Source organism: Medicago sativa, chromosome 1 (assembly GCF_051527215.1).
Source record: "Medicago sativa cultivar Bolivia chromosome 1, Bolivia_mono, whole genome shotgun sequence".
Lineage (NCBI taxonomy): Eukaryota > Viridiplantae > Streptophyta > Magnoliopsida > Fabales > Fabaceae > Medicago > Medicago sativa.
Window position 1 is genome coordinate 2,363,863 of NC_140749.1, and position 13,731 is coordinate 2,377,593.

Here is a 13,731-nt window from a genome sequence, read left to right on the forward strand (position 1 = left end):
CGTTAGTCTTTGTTGCTTTCTCGTGTAATTTTGTCTATCTTCATGGATTTATGTTTAACATAAGGGTTCATGTTGATCGTCTCACTATTGAAAATTTATTGGTTTTCATTCATATATGTTTTAAATTATGAAATTCAACAAATTTGAATAGTGGGTTAATGGACATAATCCTTTTATATTTGATTCAATGACCCAAATTCATTCTTATAGTGTGTTTTTTAATGTAAATAATGTAGGGCATGTCGATCAAATAGTGTTTAATTTATATTTATTTATATTCCAAAAACAAGATAAATGTGGATTTATTAGGGTTTCCAATTTTGGTTGCAAACCGGGTCAAACTTCTAGGCCAAGTAACATATAGCGTCGTGTTACCACCAAGTGCTTCCTTTTCATGTTTGCTCCGTCATCGCACCATTCACGGGGTCTCACTCTCCTACCACCGTTGTCCTTTTCATGTTAACAAGAATCTTTTTTTTTTTCCCGTCTAGATGAGTCCTTATTTAGTTGCTCGCTATAAGTTAATAACAATTGTGAACTTTGTTTTGATGGGTAACCTTTATTTCGGCTCTCAATTATACACTTGTTAGTTCTTAAAAGTAAGCATTAGAATATAATAAGAAAAAAATGGACAAGAGCCGCCTTCATATTTTTCTTAATAGTAATGATATTTTGACATCCATTTGATGACAACTTTGTTGACAACCTTGTTTTTCTCACTTCTTATTGGTCAAAAACAATGGAGAGAGAAAAAGGAAGAGAGAGGATAACAACATCATGTGAGTATGAGAGAGAAAGTTGTCCAAAAGTTGTCAAAAAGTGATTGTCAAAATATCATTTCTCTTTTCTTAATCACATTTTTGTCTTTTGAATTTGAGTCGGCTTTTAATTTGATTATTTTGGCAACGCGACATACATTAGCATGACTTTGTTGCTTTGCTCTCATAATAAAGACAAGAGCATTTTTTTTTTACTGTGTATTAATATTTCTGATAAATCAAATTGGAAGATTTTAATATTTACTTTGTACGTATAATAGATGTTGTTATTTGCATTATACATTTTTTTGAGATATTGATTATGTGCAGTATTCATCTTGAACTTGAAGGGGCCAGTTGTTGCTAACAAGTCATTGAAGTTACCATGGTTTGGTTTGGCTTGAGAATAAATGGGATAAGATCTATTTTGTTCATATTTGTCTCTCTATTCATCTTAATTCCCACCGTAAACTCTGGTCATTTTAAGTGGTTTTCAAAAGGTAAGTGTACTAAACGGAAGAGTTCAAAACGTGACAACAGAAGGATTGTCATTCATGCAGGTTCAAAACAAGGTTCATCTCCATCAACTAAAACTGATCATGCCGACAAACTTATTGGACTTATCCGTTCTGCATTTGATAAAGGATCCTGTTTAAACAGATCATTTCAATCTTACTAATTATATCGCAAAACATTGCCTCAGGAACCTAGTCCAAATCTCATACCCAAACTTCATAGATACGAAGTTCTTCGCAAAAGACGTGACAATGGCAAAATTCTTCGCAAAAGACGTGACAATGGCTTATGGAACTTACTAAAGAAAGAGTGGTGATAGGTGAACCACCTTAGGTGGTGAACCACCTTAGGTGGCATACCACCTTGTACACCTCTTAGCTTTTTAAGTCGGTTGATTAAAAAAGCGATTTTAAAAGACTTTTGTCTTTTTTGAAAATAAAAGATTTTTACTTTTATTTTTATTTTCATCCCTTAAGATTGTAATATTGGCTCTGATACCAGGTTGGTTGTGGCAGAATCGCCAGCGGAATTTTCTCGAACCTGATCTAGCATTTGTTCGATTTTAATTAATCCTTGAAATGGTTTTAAGAGCATTTTTGCTCTTTCTCTTTGTGTATTTGTAAGATTTTCTAAATCTTCTATTTCTCTTAGGAAATCGTCAATATATTCTATATGATAAATTACAAATTCTTTAGAATGAAATAGAATTTGTCTTAAGACAACTCTTATGTGATAAAATTTTATATCAGAGACTATGTTCTCTAATCTTTTTTTAAAAAGTTTTAATTCTGTTATTAGGTCTAAACCAGGCATTATATATTTGAGGAACTTTCTTGAATTTTTTCTAATGACTGTTCAAATTTAATTAATTTTTGAGATGGCCATAACAGGGTTGTGGCTCTTTCTTTTTGTGTAACAGAAATATTTTCTGTTTCTTCTAATTCTTCTATCATTTCATCTATATATGAAATCTGTAAAATCATTAAATCATGAATTCCCCAAAGTGTGTTCTTCATTTCTATTCTTAAGAAATTTTCTTCTATTCTGTTAACTAGGCTATCTAGTTTTATTCTGAATAACTTTAATTCATTTTTTATTGTGATTCCTGGCATTATAATTTTTTATTAATGCCTAAGAGTTCAGTTTTTATTTCTGACAGGGCTCTGTTAAGCTTTCTTTTTTCATTACTATCTAATGAAGTTCTTGCTGGTAGAAACTTTGGTTCACTAGTACTTTCTTCTTGTTTTAGAAGAGGTGTTCTTTCTATGGTCATAATAGATTTTGATCTTTTTAGTGGTTTTAGAATTGGTGATTCTAATTTTACTAATGGTGCAAATAGTTCATCTATTTGTATTTTTTCTTTTCCACTAAATTCTACACTATAATGAGAGTTACTTAGTGCATAATTCATCTTATAACTTATACTAAAAGGATGGTTTCCTGGTCTCATGAGATCTTGATCTTTGAGTTTATAATGAATTACTAAAGATCTATCTAGATCTATATCATTTAGACTCAAACCTATTTGTAGATTTATATCAAATTTTATTTTTCCACCTATTAAATTTCCTTCACCTTTGGCTATTAGTGAATGTTTTTCATTCATTCTAGCATCTTCTATGAGAAGTTCTAGTTCTGAATTTACTCCTTTCATAAAAGTACTCTTTATGATTATCAGGATAGTTGATACATGAATATATCATATCTTCTGTCTTTTTTCTAACGATAGATGTTTTAATCTATTATTAATTTGTTCTTCGTCTATTATAGATATTACAACAGATCCATCTGTTGATTCCATTGGTACAGGGACTTCTCCTATCATCATTCCATATTTTAGAATATTTTCTCTAGATAGTTTTTCTTTTATTAAAGAAAAAATATTTTTCTGTCTGAAATTTTCTTCTGGTTTTAAGGTAAAATCTACCTTTTCTATATGATCTATTAATACATCTGCCATAAAACCATATGAATCTTCTTTCTTCATGCTAAATTCCATTATGAAATGTAAAAATTATAAAATATTTAAATTATTTAAATTATTTAAAATATTTAAAAGCATACCTGACTTTGTCTTGGATTTTTGATAATTCTGATCTTTCGATCATTTAGATTTGAAATAATCTTTCGATTATTGATATTGAAGACTTTAAAATCTTTCGATTTGGTTATGACAACCTCAAATCCTGCGAAGTCCTTTCCCACAATGTTTTAAACTAAAGGTACTTACTTCATTGATTTTAGTTGTAATTTACAAGTGAGCATCGAGGCTCTTATTTATAGAAGGAAATGACTTACAGAGTAGGTCACATGTCACTTTCCTTCCAGCTAAAAAGAAAAACAAACAAAACACGCAAAGGAAAAAGTAAAAGCATTATCACATAAGGTGATAAGATTCTTATCTAGATGGACCCCATCTGACTCAGATGATAAGGTTCCATTATTACAACTTTATTTCTACGGTCATCTACATGACGCGTGTTTAGACTTTTCCTTTTGCCTTATTTTCAGGTACTGTGATTGTCGGTATTTTGTCTTCTTCTACCGACACTTTCTTCTTTGCACACCATTTACATGAGTGCCCTTTGTATTTCGAAAAGTATTGGCAACACTCCTGTTGCACTTCATCTGGAATTTGGTAAAGAGAATTCTCAAATCTTGAGAATAGTTCTTCATAATGAAGTGTCTGCTTGAGGTGTTCGTCTGAAACCTTCTTCTTCGAATCACAGACCATAAGACAGGTTTCTGTGGTGTAGAGGACCTTATAATTAATAATGGTAGAACCATATCTAATAAGGTTATCATAAAAACATTTCATTTGATAAATGAACGAATCTACTGTCCATCCAATGCTTTCTGAATTTGGAGGTAGATAAGTTTTATTTGAAATTCCTATTTTGATGACTGTTCTTGGTCTTACAGCCATAAAATTATTTTCTTCAAAAAACCATGGATAGGTTTGTTCAAACTGGAGATATATTTCTCTTCCTTTAGCAAGGAAATCATTAAATCTCTTTGTTGTATCACGAATTTCTTTTGGAAGATCAGCCAATTCTTGGAATCTACGACCTTCTCCTTCTTCAAGATACACGGTCTTAAGCATTCCATAATCATAGAATTCTTTGAGCAATTCCTTGGATATTCCTGGAACTGTATTAGCTTTTACCCCATATATGGTGTTAACTGGGTAAAAACATTCAAGTGCTAACTCTTCTTTGAAGTCTGCTAGCCATCTCCACTTTCCCATGAAATCATCAAGGGTTTTTGGGTTACTTTTTTCTTTTTGGAGACTTATTATAGATCCTACTGAGATCTTTTTCTTTGACTCCATTTTTGATGGTTGGCCAATTTCTTTAGCAATGGTCATTTCTTTATAGGAGGCTTTGTAAGCCTCTTTTGCTTCCTCCATTGTTGGATAGGATTTATGGCTGACATTTTTGCCATTGATGTGGAGGCTTGCAATTGCCCAATTATTGTAGATGCCTTTCATTGGACCATCAAAGATGACATATACCTTCTTTGCTGGTTGTGGATCTACAGCATCGCTTGTTTGGTCTAAACCATTTTTTGGCTCTTCATCCTCTTGTTCAACTTTGTCAGCCCATGACTTTTTCGTATCTTCCTCTGGCATAGAACCTGCTGAAGATATTGATGAAAAACTTTGTTGTTCATTTAAAGTCTTTTTTGTTGATTCTTCTTTTGTTGTTGTTGGAGTTTCAACATTTATGATCTTGGTTAGACTTTCAATCATTTTAATCATCTCCCCCCTCTCTGAAGAGAGCTGTTTTAGCTTTTGGCTATGGATTTCAATCTGTTCATCCTTTTGCTTTAAGCTATTGTGGAGAACTTTTAGAGCTTGCTCCATTCTCTTGTTAGAGTATCTGCAAAACAATTGTTTTCTGATTTTATTAGTTGAATATAAGGATAGAATTGTTGGATGCGCATTTGCCATCTGACAAGTCTTCCTTGTTTATGATCAACTTTTAAATTGTAGCGCCAAAATCTGCTAGCATAAGTTGAATCAGTTCTTAGTAAAAAACTTGATGGAATTAAATCTATTCTCCATTTTTCTAAAACATTTAAACAAGAAAGAGTTTCTTTCTCATTGATATGATATCTTGTTTCAGCATCTTTAAAAGAACCTGAAACATATTTGCATAAAACGAGATCTTTATCCTTGATTCAGATGTTATTACTTGAATAATCAAGTTTTGTATCAGTTGAAACTGATGTTTTATCTGATCGCCCATTAGGGATATCTGATTTTAACTGTGGGGTTGCGCCCACAATGGTATAGGATTGTTGTGGGGTTTCATCCTCAACATATCCATTGAGATTTAATCCCAATTTTTGTTTACCATTAGGTAGAGCTCTCATAACTCCAGCCCAAGTAAACTGATTTGCATCAACGTTTACAACCAAAAAATCATTTTCTGTTGGGTTGTATAGTTGTGGTAAAACTTTTCATTTTTCTTTTAATGATTTTACAGCCTCAGTATCTTTTTGTGTCCATGACCATGGCACTTTTTCAGATATCTTCTTCTGTAAAAAATTTCTATTATTTGCTAAATCTTGAAGAAATCCTTCATTAGCAATATAATTTAAACATCCCAAAAATCTTTGGATTTGTTTTCTATCCACTAATTGATCAGGAAAAAGTAAAAAAAATTCTTGAACATGCGGTGATAAATCGAGTTTTCCTCCTTCTCTTATAATAAGACCAAGGAATTCAATTTCTTGTTTCAAAAGTATTGACTTTTTTCTAGATAGAACAATTCCTCTATTTTTTATTCTGTTTAAGACAGTCATAACATCTTTAACATGTTGTTCTTTACTTCCTTTAGTAAAAATTAAAATATCATCGATATATACAAAGCAAATATGGTCAAGACCTTTAAGAGTATTGTCCATAAATCTTTGATATATTGACGGTGCTTGTTTTAAACCAAATGGTAAAACTTTCCATTCAAAATGTCCTTCCGGACAACTAAAAGTTGTTAATGGTTTTGTTTCTTCCGATAACCTTAACTGCCAGTATCCAGATTTTGCATCTAAAGATGAAAACCAATTACATCCTCTTATTTTTTCAAAAATGTAATCTTTTCTTGGTAACTTATAGGAGTCACTTATCGTTGCCTCATTAAGTTTTTTTATAATTGATTACCATCCGAGCTTTTCCTCTTTTTATCTCATTGTGTTTTCTGACATAAAAAGCTGGTGCTGAATGTGGACTGATAGAAGCACTTATCAGACCTTTTTCTAATAATTCTGCTATTTCTTTTTTAAATTCTTCCTTATCTTCTGTTGAGTAAGGAATTTTGTATAGAACCTTGACTTCCTTTTTAGGATCTTTAAGTTTTATAACAACTAAATCCTGTATTTTATTTACTATAGAGTCTAATGGATTTTCAGAACAAACTTGATCTAGATGATATCCTAGATTTTGTTCAGTTGTTAAGTAAAACTTTCTTTTATCCCACATACATCTAAGTACATTGAGATTTTCTTTTATTGCCCTTAAAATTTCGTTTTTTGTTATAATGTTTGTCGTAACAAGTTCACTTTCTTCTGGGTTATTTACATTAAACCATTTTAATATAGTATCAAGCTCTTGAATAAAAGGACTATATAACTTTAAAAAGTTATTTCCTATTATCAAGCCTATTCCAGAATCATGTTCATAAATTGATCTTATATAAAAATATTTATCTTCAATTTTTATGAAAGTATCTTTCAAAACAAACCATATCTTATGTTTTGTTTTATCAGCAATAATTATTTCTTTTGGTTTTTTTAATTCAAACCAGTCCTTGGATATGGATTTTCTTCCAAAACATAGAGTTGCACCCGTGTCAATGTAACCCATGATTTTCTTCTTATTCAAGATAATTTGAATAAATGTTGAATTCGGATTCCCGTCTTTTAGGATCTTCCTACTCATTCTTCAAACTCTTCTTCAGTAGTATATTCAAAAATACTACTTTCATCAGAATCTATGTCTGACTCTATTGGTTCGAAACCTACATGCCAGATTAATTTTAAGGTTTCTTTTTTAGATTCTTTCTTCTTGGGACATTCATTTGCATAATGTCCTTCTTCATGGCATAACCAACATGTACATGTTTTCTTGCCTTTGGGGCATGAAGTCTTTTTAGGATATTTCTTTTTTCTCCTAAAATATTTTTGTTTATTAAATTTCTTAGGAAATTTCTTTTTCCTTCTATATTCTGATCGGTCAATCTTTCTAAAGACCTTTCTTTTTCTTTTTCTAGGTTTTTTACAACCATAATTTCCTACTTTATTTCGTAGTTTATCACAACAAAGATTTATTTTTGCATCTCTTTTAGCAATTTTATTCATACATTGTTCAGATACCCATTGTTTTAATGTAGTTATTCTAGCTCCTAGGGTATTTTCTACCCCCATTTCGTTATTTGTTTTTTCATCAAAAATTTCTTGCATTTTTATTCCTAATCCTCTTTTTGTGAATTTACAATTGGAATATATTTTGGTGGTATACTTTTATATTTTCTTTCATTTATTTTTTCCTGTATTATTTGTTGGTCAATAAATTCTTCTCTACCTTCACGACGTCCTCTTTTTCGTCCTTGTTCTGATGATTCTGCGTCATTAGCTTTAACAAGTCCTACTTGTGGATTTTCATCAAAACTTTCCACTGAACTATCCGAATCAAAATCATAGACGAATTTATTTTCATCTTCTAGTTCTTCAATATTTTTATTCTTTTCACTAATGTCTAAAGTAGCCATTAGGGTTTGTAATTCTTGTAGCTGGTTAGCTATCTCTTCCTCTGTTTCGTCCATTTTAGTATTTAGGGGCAAAGAATTGTATTTGTTGCGAGGGTTTTTCTTTTACCTCATCTTCCCCCTCCTTAAAAAGAAGTTGGAGATCCTCTAAAGTTAAACTTTTATCTTTCTTAGGTAAAAGGCTTATTAGATCAATTAGATCGTCTATTTTTATGCAGAGTTTTTCATCTAACCCTTTTTGAATATTTTCTATATTAAATAGTCTTTCATCGAGTTTTTCTTTGAACTCTTTATCTATCCAGTACTCTGTTGAAGTTTCTATAAAAGAAACTATTTTCTCCAGTCGTTCTTGTAAAACAACTATTTTTTCATAAATATCTTGTATTTTTTCTCCAAGTCCTTTATTAGCCATGTAGAAATTCTTGTATCTTTATACTTAAAAGATTTGCAAAATTTTCATACTCCCAGTATAGAGAATAATTATTTTCCATTATAAGGAACCAGAATGTCGTTTCTCTTAACCATCTAATTTGATTTTTCATTCTAATTATATTATTATAATTAGGTTCTAATATAAATGGTTGTGGTATTATTTTTCCAAATGGATTTATAAGACCATCCATTTTATCTAGCTATTCTTTTGAGTTCTTTTTCTAATTCACAATACATCTCTACATAATATTTAAAAAGAAAATAATTAAAATTTTCTTTATGATAATATCTAACAGTTTCATGACACCATCTAATTTGTGCCTTTACTATTGGGATATCTTGGTAATTTGGACATAAATACCAAGGTTGAAGGATAATTTTTCCTTTTGGGTTCCGAAGATACCAATGTTTTTGCATTTAATTATTTTGGACTTTTTAAGCCAGTTTTTGTAAGAACAGATTTACAAAAAATTCTTTCTTTCGAAATTACAAAAATACCTGCCAGCTAGGAGGTGTATGGAGAAGTGGTATGAAAAGGGGTGTTTACGAATCATTTTCCCTAAAGAAAATAAGCGTGATTGCAGCAATCCTTTATATAATCCCTCCTCACTATGTCCCACCGGAAGTTGAAGAGAGCTTTTAGGCTTTGTTTGGGAGTTTGGAGGGGAAGGGAGGGGAGGGTTTTGGGAGGTTGGAAATATATAAAAAAAGTGGATAAAAAATTCATATTTTTTGAAAGAACAGTTTTTTAGAGAATGATAAACTAATACTTATGATTAATATACTTTTAATTTTAAGAATATAATAACAACATAGATTGGATTTGAAAAATTTATATAAACCCTCCATAACCCCCCAAAACCCTCCCCCAATACAATTTTTGAGTTCCTCAAATGAGGGGGATTTTTTATTATGAGTAAAAAATTAACCTCTAAAGTCCTCTCCTCCCAAATGTCTTCTATTTCTTCCACTTGCTCCTTCCTTTTTTCCAAAACCCTCCCCTCCTCTCCAAACTCTCAAACAAAGCCTTAAGGTACATTGGGTGGACATGGCCCCTACACATGTTCCGAATATAATTGGTAAATGAGCAATGATATTTTTGAACAATCATTTGCTAAAAACTTTTATGACAACCTCATAATTTTCTCTTCTCATTGGTCAAAATCAATGGAGAGAGAAAAAGAAAAAGAAAAAGAGAGTAAGAATATAATGTGAATATGAGAGAGAAAGTTATCTAAAAGTTGTCAAAAAAAGTTGTACAAATATCATTTTTCTTGGTAAATACACATATTCTAGCATCAAATACGAATATATATATCTATGTTTTGCAACCAAGTATTCATTGTTCTGCATAGTTGTCCAACTGCAGAAGTTTGCGAGTGACATATCAAGGATTCAAATCTATTAAAGGTTGTTTATGTATTTATTTCAGAATTAATTTTGTTAGTAGTATAATGCAAAAAGCTAAGACTCAAACCCTCTTCGGTAGATATGTGGATTGTAAACGGGGTGTGAAGTTGGTCAATGGCTAAGTGACAATGTCTTTTCTTAAGATTTTTATTTTATTCTACGATGACTACAAAACTATTTTATACTATCATTTAGTTATATTTTATTATCGGCCTTACTTTTTTTTAATTGAGATGTAGATTGCTAAAAGACACCTTTATAAAAGGTGTTTTCTAGCAAAACCCATATATATATATAGGGAAATGTTAACTTGTGCCCTTAAGGCACAAGTTTAAAAGCCAATTGTAGAAAAGAATTTTTGGAAATTGTACATTCAATGCTTTGAAAGTTTAAAAACTTATTTTTTCAATACAAAACTTATGTTTTATTTCTTTTTTTAGATCCTTAACTTGTGCCCTAAGGGCACAAGTTAACATGACCCATATATATATATATATATATATATATATATATATATATATATATATATATATATATGTTGCACTTCTCTCATCTTAATTTGTCCATACATCTAAGGCGTAAATTGTCAAGCAAGACACACTTAAATAAGGTCATTAGATTATGGATAGTTTAGTCCAAACTTGATCAAACTGTTACATTTAGTCTCTAACTCCGTCAAAATTTACTCATTAAACTTTTTGATAAATTGATAGTAAACTGTTAAAGACATAGACCAATTGATAGTAAGTTTTTAAAATATAAAGATCTAGCTAATAGTAAATGATTAAATTGGAAGATCAATTAGACAATATAATAGAATCGGAGACCTTTTAAATATATTCATAATCTCAAGAAACTCTTTAAACATATCTCGGAAAGTGAAAGACCAATTTGATTGTTTTTTACTTCTATTAAATTAGAAATACAAATATTGTCTATAGCGTAACTAATAATGTTAATATTATAGTTCAAAATAAATGTCAATATTTGTTGGAACAATAGCAAAATTAGTTTAAAAAAAAATTATCACCGAAGAGATTACTAGACTGAGTCGCGGACTAGGTCGCTCTCTTTAAGACGTTTCGTGGCACTGCTCAAGATTGTGTAAGCAGACTATCAACCACGACGCCCCCAGAATAAAACAGCCCAGCTATAATTGTTTCGGAGTCCTACTGCACTGTAGGATCCGTTCTAGAAATACACCTTCAAATATGGTGCTAAGACCACTCTAATGTGGCATTAATACCACTCTTATATGGTACTAGGACCACTCTAATATGTTGTTTCCACCACTCTAACCTCTAACTTCTCCAAGGGCATAAAACATAAAAAGATGAACGATTCTTAAGATCATTCTTACTTTTCAAATGGACACTTTATCTCGAAAGGGACTATGATCTTGCGAATACTCTTATTTTTTAAGGGACGAATTTTACCGAAGGGACTATGTTCTTAAGACCATTCTTAATTCCGAAGGGACATTTTAAACCGAAGGGACTATGGCCTTAAGAACATTCTTTAAATCCGAAGGGACAGAAAAAGAGGGAGAAGAAAAGAATAGCTCGTCAACACGAGCTAAAGGAGGAAGAAGAGATAAAAGTTCTTTGACAACTCAAGAGAACTTTTGGGGTGAGTAGAAGTGAGGGAGAGGAGCTCAATTTATAGGTGAAGTGCCAAAGATAAGTTACAAATTCAATGGCTAGAATTAGTTGACCGTTAGAAAATCAATGACATATCTCACCTCATAAATGAGCACTAATTGAGAAAGTCCACATGAGATTTTTTTAAAAAAAAAATTCACACCATAACACTCCATGTGTTCCAACAATATTAACTCATTTGGGGTTGGTCTAGTGGTTGACTTGGGATCCTGGAGTGTGCTCCTGTAACACCCACAACGTGGCCCAGTAACAGTGCCGGGTAGCCCATAGTGGAAGTCGGCCAAGGCCGGGTAGCCCAGGGAAGTCGGACTGTTACAGGATGACCCCACGTTGATATGAGGAACCGAATCACATCGGAATGAGAGGGATCCGGAGGCCGTGTAGGTATGGGACTACATGGTTGAAGGAAGGCTTATAAGAATTGTTAGGTACTACCCATATCAACAAGATGCATCTTCTTTTCGGGAGCTCAATCCATAGGAACTCCACAGTTAAGCGTGCTTGGCTTGGAGTAGTACTAGGATGGGTGACCTACCGGGAAGTTTCCCGGTAAGCATGTGAGTGAGGACAAAGCATGTTGAAAAGACTCGTGTTGGTTTGTGGGGTTAGTCGGCAATCCTGTAAGCAGTCTGGGATGTTACACTTGGTATCAGAGCAGACCTCTCCTAGTACGGTGTGGTTCGGGGACGAACCAGGCGGAAGCTGGTGGGCATGTAACACCCACAACATGGCCCAGTAACAGTGCCGGGTAGCCCATAGTGGAAGTAGGCCAAGGCCGGGTAGCCCAGGGAAGTCGGGCTGTTACAGGATGACCCCACGTTGATATGAGGAACCGAATCACATCGGAATGAGAGGGATCCGGAGGCCGTGTAGGTATGGGACTACATGGTTGAAGGAAGGCTTATAAGAATTGTTAGGTACTACTCATATCAACAAGATGCATCTTCTTTTCGGGAGCTCAATCCATAGGAACTCCACAGTTAAACGTGCTTGGCTTGGAGTAGTGCTAGGATGGGTGACCTACCGGGAAGTTTCCCGGTAAGCATGTGAGTGAGTTGAAAAGACTCGTGTTGGTTTGTGGGGTTAGTCGGCAATCCTGTAAGCAGTCTGGGATGTTACACTTGGTATCAGAGCAGACCTCTCCTAGTACGGTGTGGTTCGGGGACGAACCAGGCGGAAGCTGGTGGGCATGTAACACCCACAACATGGCCCAGTAACAGTGCCGGGTAGCCCATAGTGGAAGTAGGCCAAGGCCGGGTAGCCCAGGGAAGTCGGGCTGTTACAGGATGACCCCACGTTGATATGAGGAACCGAATCACATCGGAATGAGAGGGATCCGGAGGCCGTGTAGGTATGGGACTACATGGTTGAAGGAAGGCTTATAAGAATTGTTAGGTACTACTCATATCAACAAGATGCATCTTCTTTTCGGGAGCTCAATCCATAGGAACTCCACAGTTAAACGTGCTTGGCTTGGAGTAGTGCTAGGATGGGTGACCTACCGGGAAGTTTCCCGGTAAGCATGTGAGTGAGTTGAAAAGACTCGTGTTGGTTTGTGGGGTTAGTCGGCAATCCTGTAAGCAGTCTGGGATGTTACACTTGGTATCAGAGCAGACCTCTCCTAGTACGGTGTGGTTCGGGGACGAACCAGGCGGAAGCTGGTGGGCATGTAACACCCACAACATGGCCCAGTAACAGTGCCGGGTAGCCCATAGTGGAAGTAGGCCAAGGCCGGGTAGCCCAGGGAAGTCGGGCTGTTACAGGATGACCCCACGTTGATATGAGGAACCGAATCACATCGGAATGAGAGGGATCCGGAGGCCGTGTAGGTATGGGACTACATGGTTGAAGGAAGGCTTATAAGAATTGTTAGGTACTACTCATATCAACAAGATGCATCTTCTTTTCGGGAGCTCAATCCATAGGAACTCCACAGTTAAACGTGCTTGGCTTGGAGTAGTGCTAGGATGGGTGACCTACCGGGAAGTTTCCCGGTAAGCATGTGAGTGAGTTGAAAAGACTCGTGTTGGTTTGTGGGGTTAGTCGGCAATCCTGTAAGCAGTCTGGGATGTTACACTTGGTATCAGAGCAGACCTCTCCTAGTACGGTGTGGTTCGGGGACGAACCAGGCGGAAGCTGGTGGGCATGTAACACCCACAACATGGCCCAGTAACAGTGCCGGGTAGC